Source organism: Hemicordylus capensis, chromosome 3, assembly GCF_027244095.1.
Source record: "Hemicordylus capensis ecotype Gifberg chromosome 3, rHemCap1.1.pri, whole genome shotgun sequence".
In the NCBI taxonomy this organism is placed as follows: Eukaryota; Metazoa; Chordata; class Lepidosauria; order Squamata; family Cordylidae; genus Hemicordylus; species Hemicordylus capensis.
Window position 1 is genome coordinate 216,430,313 of NC_069659.1, and position 25,453 is coordinate 216,455,765.

The 25,453-nt window shown below is 43.9% G+C and overlaps 1 long non-coding RNA gene across 2 annotated transcripts in view; it reads left to right on the top strand.

Moving 5' to 3' along the window:
- LOC128349068 (uncharacterized) overlaps nt 1–7,333 on the top strand; it is a 57,228-nt gene extending 49,895 nt beyond the window's left edge. For both annotated transcript variants that reach the window (XR_008318534.1, XR_008318533.1), the window contains 2 exons: nt 3,649–3,769; nt 6,228–7,333. This is a non-coding gene — a long non-coding RNA (uncharacterized LOC128349068). The remainder of the gene's footprint in view (nt 1–3,648; nt 3,770–6,227) is intronic.
- Nucleotides 7,334–25,453: the final 18,120 nt, after the last annotated feature.

The window sequence follows — 25,453 nt, forward strand, 5'->3', positions numbered from 1 at the left end:
CCCCTCGACATGGTGACCATTTTGGAGGCTGTCACGCCTGCACAATGGGTCTCTGTGTGGCCTGGGCTGGTTAGGGTGGCAAGGAGACTGGAGTGGGGAGGAGGAAACCCCATGGACACACATCCCTGCCACCTAGAGGAAGTCCCCCAGAGGAGGTAAGTGATTAAATTTATTTTTTAAAAAAATCATGAACCCCCCAGACTGGACCAAACAGCGGGGTTCAAGGGGGTGCCAGACCAAACTGTCCTGATCTGGTTCAAGTCTGGTTCAGACTCGAACCAAATCGGGTCAGCCAGTTTCGTGCACACGCCTAACTGAGGTTCATAACCAAGGGCTAAAGTTAGCAGGACAAGATCAGTAAAAAGTCAGGTTGGCCAATTGCCAACTATATTTGGGTCGGGTTCAGATGACATGCTGCATGAGAGTGCTTGTGCTGTGGGAAGCACCACTTTCCTCTCCCAACATCTTACTGACTTCCAGCAGGTCATGTGAAGTCACCCATTGTCTCTGTTTAGAAGGGATGTTCACCTATAAGACTTGCCCATAGTCAACTTTCCCTCTTTTGGTATTAAAATAATTTTTGCTTCATTCCAGGAATTAGAGGTACAATAATAAAATGTCCAACACTGGTACAAATAAACCTCACATGTTTGATAAAGTTCAGTGGTAAAGCCATACAAATCAGCTAATTAGTTCAGATACTTAGGTATCTTTGTCCCATTAAAATTTGTCCCATTAGTCATTCATAGGGATGTGCAAAAAATTTCGGGCACAGAACGATCTGTGCCCGAAATGAACAATTTCTGGTAATTTGGAGCTGAACCAAATCACCCCAGATGTCTCCCGATATTTTTCAGGCACGAGCCAAATCACCTGAATTTCGGACCCAAAAAATTCTGGTGATTCAGTTCATGGTTGATTTTTGGAGATTTTTTGAAGTTTTAGTGACTTTGGGGCAGTTCGGGCGCATAGCATGGGATCTGGGCAAAAGGAGTGGGGTGGGGTGGTAGTGCCTAATGGGTGCAGGCTACCACCCCAATTTCAGGGGGATTGGGCAAAGAGCTGATTTTTGGTAAATTTCTGAAATTTTCATGTCTTTGGGGCAGATTGGGGCAGATTGGGGCAGAAAGTGGGGCCTGGGGCAGAATAGTGGGGTGGGATGGTAGTGCCTAATGGGTGGAGGCTACCACCCCAATTTCAGGGGATTTGGACAAAGGAGTGATTTTTTGAGAATTTTTGAAGTTTTAGTGACTTTGGGGCAGTTTGGGGACAGAAAGTGGATCTGCCCCAAAAGAGTGGGGTGGGTGGTAGTGCCTAATGGGTGGAGGCTACCACCCCAATTTCAGGGGGATTGGGCAGAGTGCTGATTTTTGGGGAATATTTGAAGTTTGGGTGTCTTTGGGGCAGATTGGGGGCAGAAAGTGGATCTGCCCCAAAGGAGTGGGGTGGGCTGGTAGATAGTGCCTAATGGGTGGAGGCTACCACCCATCCCCAATTTAAGAGTGATTGGGCAGAGGGGTGAATTTTGGTGAATTTATTTTTATGAGGTTTGTCTTCATAAGGTGAAGTGTGCTAAATTGATTACTTCCTCATATTATTCATAGTAATTGAGGTGTGAAAAAGTGAAAGTGGGGTCATGAGAGTTGTTTAATTGAAAAAAATCTCATTTGCTATGATAGAATGAGAATTCACACCTCAGAAAAAACTTTATTCCACCCCATTGCTTTTGCCCAGATCCCATGCTATGCCCCCAAACTGCCCCAAAGTCACTAGAACTTCAAAAATTCACCAAAAATCAGGACTTTGCCCAATCCCCCTGAAATTGGGGTGATACTCTACCCATTGGGCACTACCACCCCACCCCAAGATTTTGCCCCTGGGCCCCTTTTTACCCCCCTGAATTGATTCAGATTCAGATTCAGATTAAATCTGAATCCGAACCAAATCAAGGGTGATTCGGGTGACCCAGATTCGGGCACAAAACAGAACAGGGGTGATTCGGTTCGGGTCCGAGCCGAATCACCCAAAAACCCGAATTGCACACCCCTAGTCATTCATTCATTCATTCATTCAGTTTCTATACCTTCTACAGTTCTATACCCTTCCAAAGATGGCTCAGGGCAGTTTACACAGAAAAATAATAAATAAATAAATAAATAAATAAATAAGATGGATCCCTGTCCCCAGAGGGCTCACAATCTAAAAAGAAACATAAGATAGACACCAGCAACAGTCACTGGAGGTAATGTGCTGGGGATGGATAGGGCCAGTTACTTTCCCCCTGCTAAATAAAGAGAATCACCACATTTAAAAGGTACCTCTTTGCCAAGTTAGCAGGGGATTTAAATTGCTGTGGAGTGATCATACAGAAAACTACAGAAGATTTAGAGTGGTGGAGTCAATTAGAATAGTCCTGCTTTGTCATCATCACTACAGATAAGATATCCATGATACCCTTATTTCTGTTCATGATAATCACCTTTGTTGGTGAATTATGAGAGTTTCAGATGTGACATAAAATGTAGAATAATTTCATATGGGCAAGCAAATACTGCACAGTCTAGCATTTCCTATCCTCTTCTCATTACAAAGACATTCTATCTACTTCACTGGCTAGGTTTTTCTCTCTTTCAGAATAAGACCAGGTGTGTGTGTGCATATTAATCTTTACTGTCTTGAACAAGGATTAATACTCACGCAGACACATATGCTGCTCTGCTTTGAGTAAATAGAGATAGGTATTGACTTGCTTAGTCAAAAGTGTCAATTATTGTCATGTATTGAAATGCTGCAACCAATGTAAGAACACGTCAAGTCTAGATATCTCACAGTTAGCTTCAGTTATAAAATATGATGACTGATATCCAGACTAATGAAGTGTACACGCACTTAATGCTGCATGCATGCCACAGGGGAGAGGTAATTTTCAGTGATATTCCCTCTGAAGTAAACTGTGACGCCTGAAAATATGTCCCTGGGAACTGTGTGATCCTCGGAGACATATTTTTGGGAGTCACAATTGGCTTCAGAGGAAAGGGGAGATCAACAAAAATTGTCCCTCCCCTGCAGAATACACTCAGCATTGCTGCACATACACTTTGCTAGTCTTTATGTAGTAGTATGTTTATTGTGGTCACAGATTAGTCTTTATTTCAGCCAATAAATTTAACTGGGAAGGTAAATTTGAAGATATTTCTTAGTGGTAAGAAGATAATTGTTGGACCCTAACAACCACAAGAGGACTCAAATAATGAGGCTTCCTCCACAATTCCTGCTGTAATTCCCTATGTCCCTCCAAAGCTAGTTGTGAAGATCAGGGGACTGTAAGGCTCAATGTGAGGTATTCTATGAGAGACTGCCCCTAGAAGTGGAATAAGTGGAAAATCAGAATCCCAAGCCACATGCATAAATTGATACAGGGCAGCTTTGTCACTCACTACAAGGTCAGATTGGAAACACAAGACTTGGATCTCACCATGATTCTAATATTTCCAGGTTTGGCATTTTCTTTAGATAAATTTCACTCATGGGCTATTATGTAATCTTGTACCTTGGGAAGAATGGAAGAAGAACAGAACTAGGATGAAAGGAATGTTGTCTACACTGATTAGAACCTAAATAAAAGGCATATAAATATCTATTGACCAGGGATATGGAAATTTGCACAGCAGATGAGATCGGATGTAAATGAGATCTGAGCCAATTTTCACTGTGTTCTTCATCGGGAGATGCACAATACGAAGTGATTTATTGCTGGAATACAACTCTGGTGAGACTAAACAAGATTTTTCACATTAACATTTGAATGCTAGAAGTGAATTGATGACAATGCAGATTTGATACTTTTATGGTGGGGTTGTTATGACATTCAATCCATTTGGTCTCAAGTAATTGAGGTAATTTCTCAAATTACTAGTATAAGATTACAGTTTGATTTGGTGACTCTTGGACTAGTTGGATGCAGATTTACAAAAAGGAGTAGTGAAATTTCTTTTAATAAGCTTTCTGGTAGCAGCTAAGATTGTGTTAGCATAGAGTACATGGTGAACACACTGGTGGGATTGGGACAAGCATTGAGGGCCCAAAAGACTGAGCTTAGGCCTGTATCTGGGATGGCTGTTTTGCAAGAAACTGGAGTGTGAACTTTGGTTCTGCTGAGCCAAAGTAACTGAAGGAATTGTTTATTTTATAGCCAAGGCCCGACCAGAGGGGAAGACTCGCCCCTCCCCTTGAAGTTTGTTTGTGCATTGTGCTATGCCAAGGGTAATCAAGGGAACCAGCTTGAAACTTGCTAAGAGTAATCATATTTAGAATGTCTTAGGAAACAACATGTAGATATTAGGGGTGTGCAATTCAGATTTTTGGTGTTTCAGCTCGGACCCAAGCCGAAACACCCCCGTTTTGTTCTGTGGCCAAATATGGCCCTCCCGAATCACCCCCCGATTCGGTTCAGACCTGAATTTATTCGGGTCTGAATCTGAATCAATTCAGGGCAAAAAGTGGGTCCAAGGGGCAAAATAGTGGGGGGAGTGGTAGTGCCCAATGGGTGGAGGCTACCACCCAAATTTCAGGGGGATTGGTCAAAGGGCTGATTTTTGGTGAATTTTTGAAGTTTTAGTGTCTTTGGGGCAGATAGGGGGCATAACGTGGGATCTTGGTGAAAAGAGTGGGGTTGAGTGGTAGTGCCTAATGGGTGGAGGTTACCACCCCAATTTCAGAGGGATTGGGCAAAGGGCTGATTTTTTGTGAATTTCTGAAGTTTACACATCTTTAAGGTTTCCCCCCATGAAGGGTGTATTGCTTCATGTCGGGGGGAAAGGGGTGTCCTAGTGCCAGGTGGGGTTGGTGGTAGTGCCGGGTAGGGGCAAGGAAGCTACCTGAAATTTTTCAAAGGATTTGGGCAGAGGGCTGATTTTTGGCGAATTGTTGAAGTTCACGCGTCTTCAAGGATTTTCCTCATAAGTTATAATGGAGCTTTCATCAGCCCCATAAGTGCACTTGCAGGGTGCTGGGGTGGCCCAGAGAGAGTGGTGGTGTAGTGCACATAGGGTTCCAACCACCCCCATGGGTTTCTAACCCATGGGGTACAGGGTTCTGTTGTTTCAGAGGTTTTCTGAGTATGGATTCTATGAGAGCAAATTAGAGTGGATTCATGGTGTCTCATTGAAAATTTCATTTGCTATCATAGAATCCACACTCAGAAAACCTCAGAAACAACAGAACCCTGTACCCCATGGGTTAGCAACCCATGGGGGTGGTTGGCACCCTATGTGCACTACACCACCACTCGCTCTGGGCCACCCCAGCACCCCCTAAGTGCACTTATGGGGCTGATGAAAGCTCCATTATAACTTATTATGAGGAAAAACCTTAAAGATGCGAAAACTTCAACAATTAACCAAAAATCAGCCCTCTGCCCAAATCCTTTGAAAAAATTCAGGTAGCTTCCTTGCCCCAACCTGGCACTACCACCAACCCCACCCCACTCTAGGACACCCATTTTCCCCCGACATGAAGCGATACACCCTTCACGGGGAAAACCTTAAAGACGCGTAAAATTCAGAAATTCACCAAAAATCATCCCTCTGCCCAATCACTCTGCATTTGGGGTGGTAGCCTTCACCCATTAGGCACTACCACCCCACCCCATCCGTTCGGCACAGATCCCACGTTATGCCCCTATCTGCCCCCAAAACACTAAAACTTCAGAAATTCACCAAAAATCAGCCCTTTGCCCAATCCCTCTGCAATTGGGGTGGTAACCTCCACTCATTAGGCACTACCACCCCACCCCACTATTTTGCCCCTGGCACCAGAAATTCAAGCAGACGTCACATCCAACCCTTTTGCATTGAAGTCAATGGGATGCAAAAAGGCGCGAAATTCAAATAGACGTCATAGCTCAAAACGGGGGGTGGGGGAGAGAAGGCAAAAAATGGAGGTCCGAATCACCCGAATTTTTGGGCCCGAAATTCGGGTGATTCGGCTCGTGCCTGAAATTTCTCGGATCTTTTCGTGGGTGATTCGGTTCGGCCCCGAATCACCCGAAATTCGCTGTTTCGGGCACAGATCGTTCTGTGCTCAAAACGTTTTGCACATCCCTAGTAGATATCAGTACCTACATATTTTAGGGGTATACCATATTCACACAATTAGTTGCTGAAATTATTTGCATGCTTTCTCTTAACATATTTCTTGGAACTGAAGGGCACCATCTCTCCTTCTAGACAACCACAAACCTGTCAATCTGGACAGAAACAGGAATGTTTTGAGAACACCAAAAGGGAAACAGCCCCATCTGAGTGAGTAAACAAGTGCTGAAAACGGACCCCAAGAACAGTAGACTCCTAGACCAAGTATGGTGAAAGTCCGTGAAGGGGAACCAAAGTTGCTGATATCAGATTGGGGACACAGGACACGATATGACTGGTTTTGATATGAAATATGAATCACAGGCCGGGAGGAAGGTATAAAGAGGGGCACACCCTCACACGAGGGGAGGGGAGGCATGGTCTCACTCTTGGGAGGGGTAGCATGTAGCCCTTAACGTGTGTCTAGCAGATTGCTTGAATTGCCCCAGTCTCTAAGATTAGAGGGAATTCCATTCCTGCATATTCGATTGCCCTGCAAGGCCACCTGGACAGGTGGAAGCCTCCCTGCGCACTCAAGACCTTCATTCCTAAAACCAATGCTAGCCTACGGACACAGTAATTATACTGCAGTGCAGATGTGCCTTCAGTCCAGTATCTTCTAAACTAACATCCCAGCCCAATCCCCCCTTGTCCTATGGATCCCTTTCCCTCCCCTTCTGCTTCCCGGAAAAGTCTCTCTTTCTCCTTAAGCTTGACAGCTGTCAGTAAGACAGCGTATCTGCTTCAGTCCGTCTTTCCCTGCCCCTCCTCTCTCTCTCTCTCTCTCTCTCTCTCTCTCTCTCTCTCTCTCTCTCTCTCTCTCTCTGCTGTCAGTCTGTTCACTCTGGACTGCTGGCCTGAAGCCAGAATGAGCATCTCCTCCCTCCTCTGTGTTTCCTTCTCCTCCATTTCCCACCCCCCTCCTCTTTCTCACACCTGGATTTTGCCCTCTTCTCTCTCCCCTCCCTCTCTTTGCTTAAAACTGAAACTGTTTAATGTTGTGTCTTAGCTAAGGAACAGCAGCAACATATCACACACACACACACACACACACACACACACGGTTCACTGCTAGTGAGAGAGAAAATGCTTTCTACTGCTATTCATTTCTAGTGAGGGGAAATGATTTTTAACTGTTGCTGAAGACAATACACTATGTTGGGGAGGAAAACAAATTGATTGATTTTGCTTGCGTGCTTAATTGCTTAGATGTGACAATTTGCCTTAATAAAACTTATAAAACTACAGTTATTGTAACGTCTCTTCTCCTCCTCGCTCCTGATTGCTCCGTGACCTCAGAACCAAACCAGGGGTAGCTTCTGTTAGCTAAGTTGGGAGGGGCTGTGTGCTCCCTCTCTCTCTGGCAGGGAGGGCATTGCAGCTTGCACACAACACTTTGCAGCTGCACATCAACTCCAGAAGTCACAGAATGGTTCATTAAAGGCCCAGGTACTGCTGAAATGGACAGACTATCAGATTCCTAACAAGAATGGTTCAACAGCTCCAACATATCTAGGTCTCTTAATTTCCAATGGGAACAAGAATTGTAATAATGAAAGGTGAGATGGCAATTCCGTTTTTGCAATATAGTTAAGAGGGTTGTTTGTTTGTTTGTTTGTTTGTTTGTTTTAAAAGACTGTAAGAATTGCTCTGCTGGATCTGACCAGGCTCATCCTCCCTAAAGTAAAATGAGCAAAGGTGCAGGCCCCATCCTGCCTCATCCTCAATATCAGGTGGAAGGATTTAATCCCACAAAAGTCTAGCATTCAAACAACTGATCCACATGTTCCTCAAAAAGGAAAGTGGATGGGGATGATGACAGAAACATACTTTCAGTAAACCTACAGAGAGGTTTTGTAAAATAAACATACATATATACCTTGTTACTCATGGGGGTTCCGTTCCTTGCCTAATACAATGGGTAATGAAACTGTGAATAATGAGAAATTGTGCCTATGGAAAACAGGAGGTTACGTTCCTGGATTTTTAAGAAGATTAAAAAAAAGTGGGAAAGTGGTGAAAAAACTTAAAGTAATTACTGTACCATGTTCCGTGGGAGTCTCCTTGTGCCCAGCAATGCTCCCACAAATTGCCCCCCCCCAAACTGTGAAAAATCACAGGAAAAAAACTTTTTTTCCTTCTCAGAAGAGCCACAAAATGGCTCTGTTCCTTAAAGTAGTGGCCAGAAATAACCCCCGAGGACATTTCTGGCCACCCCCTGACTTGCGGATACACAGGTCTTAACCCTTTCCATGCCACCCCCACCCCACCCCGCCCCTGCGCAAATGCAGAGGTTGGATGTCATTCACCCAACTGCGGATACACAAAACCACGGATCCGCGGATCACAAGGTTTACCTCTATACTACAATTTAGCTCACTTTGAATCTCTCTTTGTTCCACGCATTTATATTCATATCAGCAGCACTGGAACATACATCATTTACCACAGCCATTAATCTATCAGATACAGGGTGATTTTTGGTGTTGTTGTTTTTTAATGGCTAGTAGAAGTAGCATAATCAAAGATCTTTAGGAAATAAGGGCTGGGTTAATCTTTATGCTGTATATGAAATGCAATATGCCATGTTCAGTCCCAGCACAGCATCTCTCCAGTGGTTACTACTGGTGTGAATCTTTTACATTGTGAACCCTTTGGGGACAGGCCACCATCTTATTATTTTCCCCCATTTAAACTGTGTTGAGAACATTTTGTTGAAATGCAAAAATGTGCACATATGAATTCCAAGTCCCACATTTTGTTTTATGGTGTGACATTCAATCTCAATCTCTCCTTCCTCATTGGAACTCACTGGTTCTGTCTCAATCTCCCCTTCTTGATTGAATCTCTCTGGTTCTGTTTCAATATCCCTCTCTTTATTGAGTCTCTCTATGATATCATAGTCTATGATCACCTGTTAGAACATAAAAACAGCGCTGCTGAGTCAGAACCAAGGCCTATCTAAATCAGCATCCTGTTTCATACAGTGGCCCACTGTATGAATGTGTGAGCTGGCTCACACTTGAACTGGAGAAGGATGTGCGAGCCGACTTGCACTTGAACTGACCCAGTTCAGCTCGACTTCGAGCCAAAACTGCTGGTCTGGGCCAGGGTTGGTTTTTAAATTATGATTATTATTATTAACCAAAACAATTCAGACTTACCCCCACTGCGGGGCTTTGGGCAGTGCTGCCGTGGGTACCGGTAAGGGTCTCCTGAGGTTCCCCCTCCACCTGTTGGCCTCCCACAGTCTCAAATAGCCCATTTTCAGCCATTTTCAGCCTGAACTGGACTTCTCTGCACTGGCAGCAGCCATTTTGGAGGCCACCGCACATGCACACTGGTCTTCTAGTCCAGCTAGTCCAGCATCCTGTTTCCCACAGTGGTCCATCAGATGTCTCTGGGAAGACCACAAGCAAGAGATGAAGGCATGCCCCCTCTCCTGACATGGCTCCCCTGCAACTGATATTTGGAGGCCTCTTGCTTTAAAGGCTGGAGGTGGTCTATAGCCATCTGACTAGTAGCCATTGATAGACCTATCCTCCATGAATTTGTCTAAGCTCTTTTAAATTCATCAAAGCTTGTGGCCATCACCACATCTTGTGGTAGATAATTCTATAGATTAAGTATGTGTTGTGTGAAAATATACTTCCTTTCATTGGTCCTAAATTTCCTGGCCTTCTGTTTCATGGGATGACCCTGCATAATTTTATACACCTTGATCATGTCTCCCCTTGGTTGCCTCTTTTCCAAACTAAGAAGCCCCAGATGCTGTTGCTTTGCCTCATAAGGAACGTGCTCCAAGGCCCTGATCATCTTGGTTGCTCTCTTCTGTACCTTTTCCAGTTCTACAATGTCGTTCTTAAGATATGGTGACCAGAATTGTATGCAGTACTCCAGGTGTGGCCACACCATAGTTTTGTATAAGGGCATTATAATATTCACATTTTTATTTTCAATCCCCTTCCTAATGATCCCTAGCATGGAATCTACCTTTTTCACAGATGCCGCACTCTGCGTTGACACTTCCAATGAGCTGTCCACCACAACCCAAAGATCTATCTTCTGGTCAGTCACTGACAGCTCAGAAGCCATCACTGTATATATGAAGTTGGGTTCTCCCCCACAAATATGTATCACTTTAGACTTGCTCACATTGAACCACATTTGCCATTGTGTCACCCACTCATCCAGTATGGAGAGATTCTTTTGGAGGTCCTCACAATCCGTTTTGGATTTCACTACCCTAAATAGTTTGGTCTCATCTGCAAATTTGACCACTTCACTGCTTACTCCAACTTCTAGATCATTTATGAATAAGTTAAACAGCACTGGTCCCAGTGCAAATCCCTGGGGGACCCCACTTCTTACCTCCCTCCATTGTGAAACCTGTCCATTTATTCCTACCCTCTGTTTCCTGTCCTTCAACCATGACTACTAAATTTACTCAAGAACCTTTGGAAGGGAACTTTGTCAAAAGCTTTTTGGAAGTACAAGTATATTATGTCAACCAGATCACCTTTATCCACATGTTTATTGACACTCTCAAAGAAAGATTAGTGGGGCAAGAATTGTCCTTGCAGAAGCCATACTAGTTCTCCTTCAGGAAGGCCTGTTCTATATATTTAACAGTTTTGTCCTATTGCTCTTACTGCCATTTGTCCTTTTTGACTGGCTGTCATGCGTTTCTGTCTGCTTTACTCCTGATTCTCTGTCCCATTCTGGTTTATCTGAAATGATTGCATCCTCGCACCTCAGGGGATTTTGCTTTCTGAACCAGATACCATCCGGTTCCTGACAGCACTCCAGGAATCATTTTAAAAGCTGCTCTGTGACCTTTTTGGTTTTAAGCGCCATCAGTCTGTTTCCATCTTGGTTCAAGTGAAGCCCGTCCCTTTTGTACAGGCTTCGCTCTCCCCAAAATGTATCCTAGTGCGTAACAAATCTAAACCCTTGCTCCTGGCACCACCATCTCATCCAAACATTGAGATGCTGCTCCTCCTTGGTGGCCATGTGCATGGAACAAGTAGCACTTCAGAGAACACTACCCTAATGGTCCTTGACTTCAGTTTGCTACCTAGCAGTCTAAATTTGGCTTCCAGGACCTCCTAACTACATTTGCCAAGATCATTGGTGCTGACATGAACCATGACAGCTGACTCCTCTCCAGCACTGCCTAACAGCCTACCTAGATGCTGTGTGATGCAATAACCTTTGCACCAGGCAGGCAAGTCACCATGCAGTCTAAATGCGGGTCAAAAACCCATCTCTCTAAGCCCCTAATGATTGAACTGTCCACTACAGCACCACCTGGAGTTTTCTATATCAGGCGGTATAGAAATACAATAGATAGATAGATAGATAGATAGATAGATAGATAGATAGATAGATAGATAGATAGATAGATAGATACTAGGAGGCCCCTAACTCCCAGAGGAATATCCTCTGTGTGAGATGATATGAGTGCATCAACCAAGCAAGGGTCCCTTCTAAGAGAGTACTCCCCACTTCCTCAGGCTGATCTCTTCCTTCCCCTAGAACTTTATTCTTCACTAGTCATTTAGCCCGTTACATTAACGGGTGCTAGAAGAGTTGTGTTGAAAGTTTGCTGGGGGGGATACTCGGCCTTCCTTTGGCGAGAGGTGGCGTCTGCAGCTGCAACGGCTGTGGCAGCCGCAGCCCGTCCCCGCTCCCGGTCCCCCCGGAGAACGCGGCTGCCGCCAGACTCCTCCCCTTGCTCGGCGGCGGCTGTGGGAGGGGGAGGGGGACGCCGGCGGCTGCTGTGAGGCGGAGTCCGCGCCTCTTCCCTCTCTGGCTGTGGTGGCTGCTGCGGCGGCTCTTCTTCCCGGGTCCCCGGCTGCTCGGACGCCCCTGGCATCAGAGCAGCTGGCGGAGGGAGCCCCAGCGGTGACTCCCCCGCCTGGCCCTGTCAGCCCTCGCCGCTCACACTGCCTCTGTATGACAGCCCCCCTCAGAACAGTAAGCCGGGCTGGCACTCTATGGACCAATCAACACCTCGCGCGCGGGCCACGCATGCGCAGAACACCCGCAAGAGACACAGATGCAGGTACCTTAGGGTTTTATTATATAGGATGACAACAGAGGAGCTGTCAGTCTGGAGTGGTATGCCTCTATCACATCCCTGAGTGTCTTATCCACATTCCTCTCTGTCTTCCTGAGCACTTCCAGTTCAGTCACCTTCACTTTGAGAGAACAAACTTATTTCCTGAGAGCCAGGAGCTCTTTGCACCAATGCACATCCATGACTTCTGTCCCTCAGGCAGATAGTCATACACACAAAATCCCAACACATGTAATAATATGTATACTCTTTTACACCCTTCCTAGCGATATAGGAGGCCTCTGGCCAAACAAGGGATTCATTCAAGTGCTGAGAACATTGTTTTAGCTTCAAGTACCCCTTTTTAGATGAGCTCCCTTTGTCACTTAGCAGAGGTGCAATAACTAGAAGTGGCAACGTTTGATTTCAGAATTCACCTACTCATAGGCAGCATCAGAGCAGATGGAGTTAGGGTAAAACCATTCATGTCAAGGGTAGAACTATGATGGAATCTGTGAAGTCATTAATGGATCCTGGTAAAATGTAACAGGTTATGGGTGAACCCTAGCAAAGTTTCTTCACTTGCTTTTCAGGCCCCAGTACTGTATTCTTTAAACTTATAGAACTTGGTGAATTGGCTGGACCAGAAAATCCTGGCTATAACTAGCCTAGAAAGAGGGGGGGTGGAATGACTGTGCTCTCTTCACCATGAGTGATTTCTGGCAAGTTCAAGTCCCTGCTATTATGCAGATCCCTGCTATTATATCTCTCTGTTGCACTTGTATGACACTTTATGAATTCAAGCAGAATCGTGGATATTGTATTACATATGCATCAGGATTGTATGTTTGGCCCTGCCATGAGACGAGACTTAAAGAAAACACACTGCGTGAGCTTTCCAATTTGAAATTCATCTTCATTTCCTGTAAAAATGGCTTCTCTTCATGACAGGAACGATACTTCCTTAGGAAAGGGCAAACCATTTAACCCTTTAGTTTCCAGAGAGAGAAACAGAGAGAGCAGCACTATAGTCAGTTTTAGGGGGTCCATATCTTTTCCTTCAGCACCACAATAAAGACTGATTTTACTGGAGCACTAAGGTAACATGTGCAGCACATTATCTCTAAAAGTTGTTACGCCTCTCTGTGCCAGATGTTACCCGCTTTCATCAGCCAAGCCATCTCCAAAGACATAACAACATTGAGCCAAACAATTCCCAGTTGCTACACTCAACTTCCAAGCTGCAAGCTTTCACATAAAGATTCCAGGGTTACCCCAGCAACCTAGTGGGCCTAGATTTCTCCCCGTCTGCCTCATAAAATTGTTACAGATCATACCAGTACTGATCAAAATAACCCATGGAAATTATGGGAAGACAGTCTGGAAGATATAATTTTGGAAAGAGCATAGGCTTGAAAGAGTGCCTTAACAGCTGTGTGATGGATGGACAAATGAGAAGACTGTTGCAAGAGGAAGAATCATTGAAAGAAGTAGGGGCTATCCACATAACTGCATGGGTGGGCAGTTTGGAGGGCCGGGAGAAATGCAGAGTTCAGCCTGCCTTTCCCCAGATGATTGAGGGTTGCTTCTTTGGCTTGCAAGCCATGCCCCACATTATACAACAAAGGCTGGGACTCATTTTCCTGGCCTCTAGATATCCCACAGGTCACTGTGTGACAAGCACAGTGCCTTGGGAGATTCCTCCATCAGAGAGGTGTTCTAGGCATCCATCTCCATGTCTCCTCAGGTTCCATGGAGCCCGAGACACATCTTCCTGGCAACCAGGTTAAGGGAGCACCTCGGCTAAGAGCCAGGCTTGGGAGCAGGGTTAGGTTGAGTGGGATCCTGGTGCTCCATGTGGTCCCTGCCATGCCACACAAGCAGCCTAGCCCAGGCTAGGCTGCCCTAGCCTGGACTGGGTTCCTTGTGAGAACAGCCTCGTAGTCTTAGAAATGGAGATCTGAACAAGGAAGTCCTTGCTCAGCTCTCTCTTTCCCAAGGATACGTAAACTTGGGCAGGGGAAACTGTCTGGAAGAGCTAGAACTTCCCTTGGTTTTTCTTTCTTGGTGAAAATCCAGTCTTCAAACCTTTTTTGAGATTTCTCCAACATAGGTCAGAATAACCAAATTCATTATGAGGTTAGCTGGAGAAGCTCACACATCACTACTGTGTTCATAATGCATGAAGTAGATTAGGCCTTTTTTCCTCTGAGGAAGTGGTAGCTGGCAGAGAGGCCTACACTTATAAAAGGTAGAGTGAGGGAGCAGGACTGAAACAAGCAGGAATTTGTGCTAGGCAAGTGCACAGCATGTTATTCCATTACATGGTAAATACAACCTCCACATGGTGGAGTGCTAATTAAAGGAATGCTAATTAGATGTGGGATTTTTTTCCTGGAATTATTGGAGTTTAATTCAAGAGCAGTGAAGTTGCAGGCTATACCTCACACAGTCACCTTTAAGCATTCAGATCTCCAATGCAGTATCCATGTACTTCATACTTATGTAATCCTGTGTAGCCGCCTGTTGGAGCACAAGGACAGATGGGGTTTTTTTGGACATTTGAGGTTACCATAGGGTAGGGATGTGTGAGCTGGCTCAAGGTTGAACTGGTTTGCCATCAAACCAATCTGGCTTGAGGGCTTGACCTTGAGCCAAATCCCCCCCCCCAGTCAGCTTGGAGCCAGTTCGGAGGTTCTAAAGTTAAAATAATTAATAATTATTAATAATAATTAGCCCAGGAACAATCACTACAAACAAATGTTATAAAAGCAAAAATTGACAAGATCTAGAAAGGCAGTAAGTGTTGATTATGCAAGGAAGCGGATGAGACAGTTGAGCACCTTGTATGTTGTAAGAAAACCATGCAGAATGATTATAAGGAAAGACACAACAAAGTTGCTGCAATGATCCACTGGAACTTTTGTAAGAATTACAAATTGCCAGCAAGCAAGAATTGGTGGAATCATTTGATTGAGAAGGTCACAGAAAATCCTTTGGGATTTTTGAATACAAACTGATAGGCATTTGGTGCACAATATGTCTGATCTGACAGTCATGGAGAAGAATCAGGTTCTCATAATTGATATTGCAATCCCAGGGGATAGACGATGAAAAACAACTTGAGAAAATAACTAAATATAAGGACCTTCAGATTGAAACTGAGTGGCTCTGGAAAAAGAAAACAATAGTGGTGCCAATAGTTGTTGGTGCCCTTGGTGCAGTACCAAAAGAATTTGAACACCATCTCGACACTTTGGTCATCATTAAAATTACAACACATCAACTACAGAAGGGCACACTACTCAGGACAGCATGAATACTACAACGATATCTTTAATACTTCTTTAGCTATCCTAGACCTTTGGAAAGGGCCCAATAATTAAAGTACCAAATCCTGACAATAACACCTGGTAGACTGCGTGTAAATCGCATAATAATAACAAGTTGCTGGGCTGGGCGCAGACCATCTGCGCCTCTAGTGTGCTGCAGCCATTTTCTCCCTCCCCCCCACCACTGCCAGTGCTTATTTTCCATGCCGGCCAGCCCACCAGCCACACGGCCACCCACCTTCCTGCTGGCCACCTCGGCCCACTGACCTGCCACCTCCTCCCGCCTGCCAGCCAGCCGGCCCGGCACCTCCCACTGGCAGCCGCCTCTTCTCACCTGCTTGCTGGCCTGCTGCTTCCTCCCACCAGCCACCGCACTTCCTCCTGCTGGCCCGCCACCTCCTCTGGCCCACCGCTGGCTGCCTTCACTGTTTTCTTCCCCATTGCTATCCGGGTAACTGCTTGAGAACTCTCATGAGAGCTGCCACACACGGGATCAACCCTGGGTATGTCTTAGCAAATTATATATAAAGATGATAATAATAATAATAATAATAATAATAATAATAATAATAATAATAACAACAACAACAACAACAACAACAACAACAACAACAACAACAACTCTTCAGCTCCATAATAATATCATAATAACTCTTCAACTCCACTTGCATTTGTTCTTAGTGCCTGTTCTTGTGCAGCCAGTATTAAAGCCTCTGTTTCTTTCTTCAAGTTGCCATTCTTAAACCTGGCAATGGCTTAAGAATGGCAACTTGAAGAAAAAAACAGAGGGTTTAATACTGGCTGCACAAGAACAGGCACTAAGAACAAATGCAATAAGAGCAAAAGTAGAAAAATCAACAACAAACAGCAAGTGCCACCTTTATAAAGAAGCAGATGAAACAGTGGACCACCTAATCAGCTGTTGTAAAAAGATCACACAGACTGACTACAAACAAAGGTGTGACAAGGTAGCATCAATGATACACTGGAAGATCTGCAAAAAATACAAGCTACCTGTAGCCAAATATTGGTGGGACCATAAAATTGAAAAAGTTGCAGAAAATGAAGATGCAAAAAAAAATATTATGGGACTTCCAACTACAAACATACAAACATCTGCCACACAATACACCAGATATAACTGTAGTCGAGAAGAAAGAAAAACAAGTCAAAATAATCGACATAACAATACCAGGGGATAGCAGAATAGAAGAAAAAGAAATAGAAAAAAATCACCAAATACAAAGATCTACAAATTGAAATTGAAAGGCTGTGGCAGAAAAAGACCAAAATAATCCCAGCGGTAATTGGCGCCCTGGGTGCAGTTCCAAAAGACCTTGAAGAGCACCTCAACACCATAGGGGCCACAGAAATCACCATCAGCCAATTACAAAAAGCAGCTTTACTGGGAACAGCCTATATTCTGCAACGATATCTATTATAATAACAGGAACAACATTGACGATAAAATTCAGCCATCACAGGTCCTTCGGAAGGACCCGATGTCTGGATAAAACAAACCAGTCAATAACACCTGTCTGACTGTGTAAACAAGAAATAATATATAATATAAAAACACTCATCACTGGGTCCAGTGGTCTTGGGAGATGCTTCCGCGGGGGGCTCTACCATTTCTGGGTTATGACCAGGCCACAGAAATAAACAGGGTGCATGTGTGGAAGCCGCCAAAATGGCCACCGCCACCAGAGAAAGGCCTGAAATGGCCTTTAGAAGAGCAGCGGGAGACCAGCATGGGGGAGTGGGAAATGGCAAAGAGTTTCTGTGGCCGCAGCAGCAGCCCCCAGGACCACCAGACCCAGCAATGAGTGGCTTATTTAAAAATTAAAAATGTTAGAACCCCCAAACTGGCCCAAATTTGAGCCAAGCCAGGGGTCGGTTCAGGGAGCACAAAACTGAATATGCCTGGTTCAGTTCGAGTCCAGTTCAGACTCAGACTGAACCGGGCAAACTGGTTTCTGGTTAAATATATCTGAAAAATAGCTCACTAGATTTGTATCTTTACCCAGGACAGAATCAGTGTAGGGTGGGATTGTCACTCCCTAATCTGGGCTTTTTGCTGTATTATTCTTCACCTCTCTCACACTTAATTGAGCTTGGGCACTACCATCTCATTCATAACCAGAGAGGTGCTGTGTGGGAAAGTGAGGGTTACATTTGGAGGTTCCACTGAGATACTTTTAGAAATTGGTGTGAGGAGTGTGTTTTAGTTTTTAAAGAATACGGGTCGGGAATCCTTTATCCAGACTCCCAAAATCCAGAAAGCTCCAAAATCCAGAGGAGAGAGAGAGAGAGAGAGAGAGAGAGAGAGAGAGAGAGAGAGAGAGAGAGAGAGAGAATACTTGTAACTTCAACCTCCTCCAGTTTGCAGGAGCGATCACTTATGGCCCCTAAACTTGCTGTTGTTGATTCCTCAGCTCATTGGCTCTCCTTTTAGTTGCTATTTGCCTTTTGTTTACTTAATCTTCACTCCCAGTAGGAGGGAAGGAAAGGAAAGGAGGTGGGAGGAGGAAAGAAGGTGTTTTTTTTAAGGTATATATACACAAAAGTCTAGGAGATAAAAGGGGCACACAGAAAACAAATGAGTAAAGATCTAGCAGAATAAATAGGAACAGGAATAGATGAGAAAGGAAAGAGAGAAATGCTGCCTAGGCTTCAGCCTAGGTGATGATGATGAGATGTTGAGATACTTTTCATCTGAGTTTCATTTCCACCTAAAATGCCATGTTTGAATGAATTCAATGCTTATTTGATTATATACTTTATATCAAACCTTTTAAAAAAAACACACACACAGTAACCTTTCATGCCCAAGGTATCTCATTTATGAAAATATTCCGAAATCCGGAAAAAATCTGAAATCCGGAACAAGCAGTCCAGATAAAGGATTCTCGACCTGTATAACCATTGTGTGTGTGTGTGTGTGTGTGTGTGTGTGTGTGTGTGTGTGTGATTTCCTAGAACTCTCCCTCTGAATTTAATTCTGCTCATATGACAACTGCCAGGTTGGTTGAATGGTGCAGGTGGGAACATCTTGATCCCACTCAAGCTCTTATTATAGGTGGCATCCAAACTGAACAGGAGTTCTCTTTGATTGAATCTGTGCTAGATACCCTGCAGATATTAGGGACAAAGTCAAGAGTTTGTTTAGACAGATTCCAGCATCTATGATTAATGGTTTAGTGCAATATAGTATGGATGTCACAACAGCAAAATTGTATCCTAAAACTGAAGGAACTGCTAAAGGCATTGAATGGGCTAAAACTCTCCCCTCTGAGTCATACTACGGTTACCTCAAAGGTAAAAACAAACAAACAAAAAACACCCTCTGTCCTTTTGCTTATACGTAGGGCTGAATCTAAGATAAATAGTGCCCTGGGCAAGAAGCACCTTTGGCACTTCCCATGGTAAAACTATAAAAGTATATGTTTGTAGTTAGTAACCAAACAATATTAAAGACACTGCTCCTCCTCCGCCGGCTCATTGCAGACAGTACCCTGCAACACTAGTTGCAGAGGAGCAACAGCAGGAGAGAGGGCATGCCCTCACCTTTTGCTTGTGGGCTTCCCAGAAGCATCTGGTGGGCCACTGAGGGAAACAGGATGCTGGACTAGATGGGCCATGGGCTGGATCCAACAGGGCTCTTTTTATGTTCTACTCAACAAACAGTGAGCCACAAAGCTAAGCTTGGTGCTCCCTTCATAAAGGTGCCCTGGGTGATCACTCAGCTTGCTCACTGCTAAGGCTGGTACTGTAGCAAGCTCACTCACACTTATTGCTGTAGAGAAACAGGGGCATAGCAAGGTTGGAGTGGGCCTGGAGACAAGATTTTAAAATCCTCCCCACCTCACTGAAGCTCAGCTCATGAAATAAAGAAATCTTAAATAAGGCTGAATAGTGGTAACAAAAAGCATAGTAAAATTTATATGTGCCAAAATAGAACATCATCCTAAATTATTTTTTTAAAGGTTTTGTAATTTGTGGACAATGCAAGTCATTTAATGGTACTAGAGAAAGACATGCTGTTCTGGTAGCTCCAGGTCTTAACACTCACATCAGTTTTGGAGGATGAATACAAGTGAAGGAAGCCCGGGTGGGTGCATGGCTGGGGGAGTAAGTCACGTGGCTTGCCTCTGGAAGCCCCCCCCCCAAGGCAGTGGGCCCCCAGACAACTGTATCCCCTTGCCCTATTATAGTTACGCCCCTGTAGAGATAGCTTTGTGTTCTTCTTCCTAAAGAACTTTGGCTGTGCAACATAAATCTCTTTTTTTCCAAAGCAGCATAAGTCATCACTAAAAATGTGGACAATGAACATCTAGGTAGACAAGGAAAGATCTTGAGCCCTCCTCGCTTCAATTCAGTGATCTTAAAGTGAAGCGAAATGATGACATTTATAAAATATGGATAGAAAGAGTTAATTTGTGTTTTATTGGCTGATTTCCTGCAAATCAACTTTGATCTTCAGCCTAAGATTAGTTGGCAGGCATGCTGCACAAGAAGAAGCCACATGCAAATAGGCCATAAGAAACAGGGGTCTCCTCGTAGGAGGCATACATACTGCATGTACTGATTATGAGACAAAGGTATGATTATGATCATACAAAGGTATGATTATGATACTGATTATGAGACATGGCTGAGTGGACTTCATTTGTCTAGCTCTCCAAAGCAACATAAATAGGCCTCAGCTGGTCATCCAATTTTGTGTGAGTAAATATATTAGCAATGAAATTGTAGCACAGCTGAGTAAATCAGTGATATCTACATGCCAGCACAGGTGAGACCCTATCTTCTTAGCGGCTTGCTCATGCAGTGACTCTGGATCTCATTTCATCATCAATTACAGGCTGCTCATAAACATGCTTTACCTGGCAGTCGCAAGTGAGTACTGATGTATGCAAAGAATAAAAGTGGCTAAGCTCAAGCAAACCTTTGTTTTAAAACTTATTATTTTAAAGTCTTGTTGCATATCTCCTTTTCTAAGTCACACCAAGACACCAATTAATCTTTGTTGATAAGTGTTACTTACTTTACCATTATTATCTATCAGCAGAAAAACGACGAGCAAGTGCATGACATTTTAGTTCAGGTGCACAAAGCAGATCTACTTCTGAGATTCTAAAATTGGAAATACAAAGAATTGGAATGCCAAGTTGCAACATAGAGAACCCTCATGTTGCTTTAACAGCTTGCAGCTGTGAAAGAGGATGCACCCATAGATTCTTGTACCCTATTCCTCACTATGATCCAATAGGCCACCTCACCCCCCTGCACATATTGTGTGACAGAACCAGAGTTCTGTTTGCCCAGCTGGAAGAAACAGTAGGTTGCAAACCAGCAACCCTGTTAAAGTGGTAAAACTGAGCTATGTGCATAAATCAAAGAAAAGCCTGTGTTTAGGTAATTGAGGGAAAGAGTAAATTTTTGATTCACTCATAGTACTAATAGAAAAATAAGAATTTAAGGTCATGATGACCCTTATTTATCACTACAAGTAATTTTGAACATGATAAAAAGGTTTGAACAGAAAGCATAATTGCCTTGTACTTCCTGTTTCCTGTAGTTCTCCTTATTCCCACCCACCGAACCCACCCACCCCACTTTAGGGTTGCCATATTCAACCTTTCCAAACCTGGGCACCCTAATTTGCATGTTATGCACATTAGTCCGGAAGTAATTTGCATATTATGCAAATTAACTAATGCACTGTCCATACGACTTGTATTTACTCTGGATATCTACCAACAATAGTTGGGGCTTTATCTGACAATTTACCTGAGCATTAAACACACAGACTTTATATCCCAACACTTTCTAATATACAGGGCACATTTGCACATAATGTGGAACCGCAGGTCCAATGGACTCGCGGTTCTGCTCCCACCTCACTCCGTTCTCCTATACGAACTCAGACATTACAGAGAATGTTCTAATTGCAGTCAGTGAGACTGCAGAGTGGAGGAGTAACTGACTGTGTGGGCTTCCTTCTGGCATGAAGGACAGCCTACACAGTCAACAATGGTCTGAGGGAGGGGGAAGCTTCTTCCCTCAACTCTGGCTACAGCTAATGCAGCCTGTGGTTCCAAATTTGGATGGCACTCAGGCTGCATGGAACCTCGGGTTGGGGAAATGAAACTCACAACAACCCAAGGGTTCAAATTGGAGTTTAAAAAGTGAAACCAAAGATTGGTCACCATGCAGAAACAGAGTTGCAAACATTCGGATGACATGGTGAGAAAAAAACCCTGCCCCCTAGAACTCCAGTTCCACATTACCAATAAATTGGTGAAGGTGAAGATACCAGATAAGATTGGTGAAGATACTAAATCATGCATTTGAAGATTGGTGAAGATACTAAATGCATTTTCATTACAATTGACCCTACAAAATTGGCACTAGCGACTAAAGCTTTCATGCCTGAGCTTTGTCACGGTCACCTTTTATATCCTGTACATAAAATGTAACTCCAAAATGATTCCTTTTGATTTAGAATACTAGTATTCCTGGAAAAGAGCAGAGACAGAGGGAATCCATGGTGGCTTAAAACATATATTTTTTAAATAATAATAATGATGATGATGATGATGATGATGATGATGATGATGATGCCTTTGATTCATTGCCTCACACATGGATACTAAAATGTTTAGAAACAACTGGTGTCAGCAAAAACATTCAGATATTTATTTTAAAAAGCAATGAGCATGTGGAGTACACAGTTAACAATCAATGGCGAGGCACTTGGAGAGGTTAGCATTAGAAGAGGCATTTTCCAAGGGGACTCACTATCCCCTCTATTGTTTGTAATCGCCATGACCCCACTTTCACAAATACTAAACAAAACAGGCCTCGGATACCAAACATCTAAAACATCCAGTAAAATCAACCATCTGCTGTACATGGACGATCTGAAGTTGTATGGAAAGTCCCAATCAGAAATCGAATCACTGCTAAACACTGTCCATATGTTCAGTAGCGATATAGCAATGGAGTTTGGACTAGACAAGTGTGCTGCATTAATAATGAAAAGAGGAAAAATAACAAAAACAGAAGGAATAGAACTGCCCAATGGAAGCAAGATCAAGAACCTGGAAGAGAAAGAACATTACAAATACTTGGGCATCCTCCAGGCTGATAACATCGCACACACTGAAGTTAAAAGAAAAATGGGAAGTGAATACATCAGGAGAGTTAGAAAAATCCTCAAGTCCAAACTCAATGGCGGAAACACCATACAAGCCATAAACACCTGGGCTATACCTGTTATCAGATACACTGCAGGAATAATAGACTGGACCCAGGCAGAGCTAGAGACGCTAGATCGTAAGACCAGGAAAATCATGACCATCAATCATGCTTTGCAGTGATGTTGATAGGCTCTACCTCCCTCGCAGCTCAGGTGGAAGAGGAATGCTGCAAGTCCATCAAACAGTAGAGGAGGAGAAAAGAGGCCTTGAAGAATATATCAAGGACAGTGAAGAAGATGCACTTAAAATGGTCAAGAACGAGAAACTATTCAACACCAATGAAAGAAAGCAGGCCTACAAGAAAGAACAAGTCAAGAACCGAGCAGAACAATGGAGAAATAAGCCCCTGCATGGTCAATATTTGCACAATATAAGTGGAAAATCAGACATCACCAAGACCAGGCAATGGCTTAAGAATGGCAGCTTGAAAGAAACAGAGGGTTTAATACTGGCTGCACAAGAACAGGCACTAAGAACAAATGCAATAAGAGCAAAAGTAGAAAAATCCACCACAAACAGCAAGTGCCGCCTTTGTAAAGAAGCAGATGAAACAGTGGACCACCTGATCAGCTGTTGTAAGAAGATCGCACAGACTGACTACAAACAAAGGCATGACAAGGTAGCAGGGATGATACACTGGAACATCTGCAAAAAATATAAGCTACCTGTATCCAAGAATTGGTGGGACCATAAAATTGAAAAAGTTGAAGAAAATGAGGATGTAAAAATATTATGGGACTTCCGACTACAGACAGACAAACATCTGCCACACAATACACCAGATATCACTGTAGTCGAGAAGAAAGAAAAACAAGTCAAAATAATCGACATAGCAATACCAGGGGATAGCAGAATAGAAGAAAAAGAAATAGAAAAAATCACCAAATACAAAGATCTACAGTAATGGATTGCACCTAAAGCCCCAAACCTTAAACATTAAAAGGCACAGGTAGGCAGTGATTTACATCAAGATCATCAAGCTATCCTCTCAACTGCCCTATAGGGATTCCCTGTGGACAAAAAACGAAGGCAACATTTCTCGGGGGGTGAATTATTGTGAACCAGCCTCCTGTACTTCACCTGCCTTTCATCCAGTAGTTCAACAGAAGAGTGACCACACATTTTGCTCCTCAATTCCACTTCTACAAGCACTGGAGCTTCACTTTTTTAAAAAAAAGAAAGCAAGCTGGGAATCCAGGCAAGCTAATGGGCTAACCGGGCACTAGGGAACACATTTAAAATCCAGTAAATACCAGGAAATCCGGTGGAGATGACAACCATACTCCACTTATGTTTCCATTTTCCCATGCACCCTGCCAGGATGAATATGATCTAGTAATAATTATCCAAAATCAATTGTGTGAATCTCCCAAAACATGAGAAATAGGAAGTATGAAATTTTTGCATCTCTCTTCCTCCCCTCAGTCCACCTTAGCTGTATACCCACAAAAATGTCTGTTGTACCTGAAGGAGCTCTGAGATTTCCGGCAGATATGGAAAACATCTATGATGAATAATAAAGGCATCCAATCCTAGACTGGGTTTCAAAATACCTTCTTTTTAAAACCTTGAATCTACCACATGCTAAATTTATCTGAACATGAGAACTCTACAGATACTTTTCTGCACATCTGCTCTCTGCATGCAGACATCAGAAGGAGCTGAACTGTATGCCCTTGAATTTTGTCAAAATGACAACATAGGAATTTCATATCCTAAAAATTTAAGCTTCAAAATCAAAGACTTCAGGCATAATTGACAAAAGATTATTTCTAACACAGCAGTTGTGTGTCGGCGGGGGGTGGGGGTGGGGGGGTGTTAGCACCTATAAATAGCTTCCACAACACAGAGTGTGTCAACCAGCCTGTATTTTTAGATGGAATAGTTTTGCTAGTGATAATGTCCCCAGTTTTGTTTTGTTTTTTAAAAAGCAGATTGCTGATATTGTCATTTCAGCCAAAATGTGATGAAATGATTTTCTTTGCTGTTTGGAAAATCCAGCCTCTTGCTGCCTGAATAGGCAGCGTGACCCGTTTGCCCCAGCCCATTGCAAAAAGGCACAGGGCAAGCTTTGAGCCTATTGGCTCATGGGGGTGAGGAGGAGGAGCCACTGTGGAGCAGCTGCTCTTGGGCTTCCTTCCTCCTCAGTCCATTCTCAGCAAGCAAGGAGGAAAGACGGGTTTGTTGGTGCTCTGCCACGAATGGCGGCTGGGCCTGCAGGGTTTCTGCGGTGATAGGCAGCAAGGCTGCTGGTAGTTTGGAGCATCCAATGGGGGATGCTTTGCATGGCTCAATGGGAGCCTCGGGGGGGGGGGCATGGGCTTGCCAGGTGGCATCCAGTTTCTTTGGGGGGGTGCCTGGCCATCAGTGGAGGGCACTCCCCGCCCTTGGGGCCAAATCAGAGTGTTTGTTGGGTAGTTATGGGGCCTGGCTCAGCATTTTTAGCCCTCTTCGTCTTCTCTCAGGTAGACTGAGGCAGGGATTCGGTCAGGCTTGAAAATCCTTGTACCTTGTGGGCGCAGCCCAGGGGTTGGCGTATCTAGCGGTTGCCGTGTTCTGTGGTGGTGTCTTTGCAGTAACAAATTGATATGGGCCCTAAGAAGGCGAAAGGCAAAAAAGGGGAAGATCCATTCAGCCACCAAGAAGGCCCGCACCAGAGTCGTC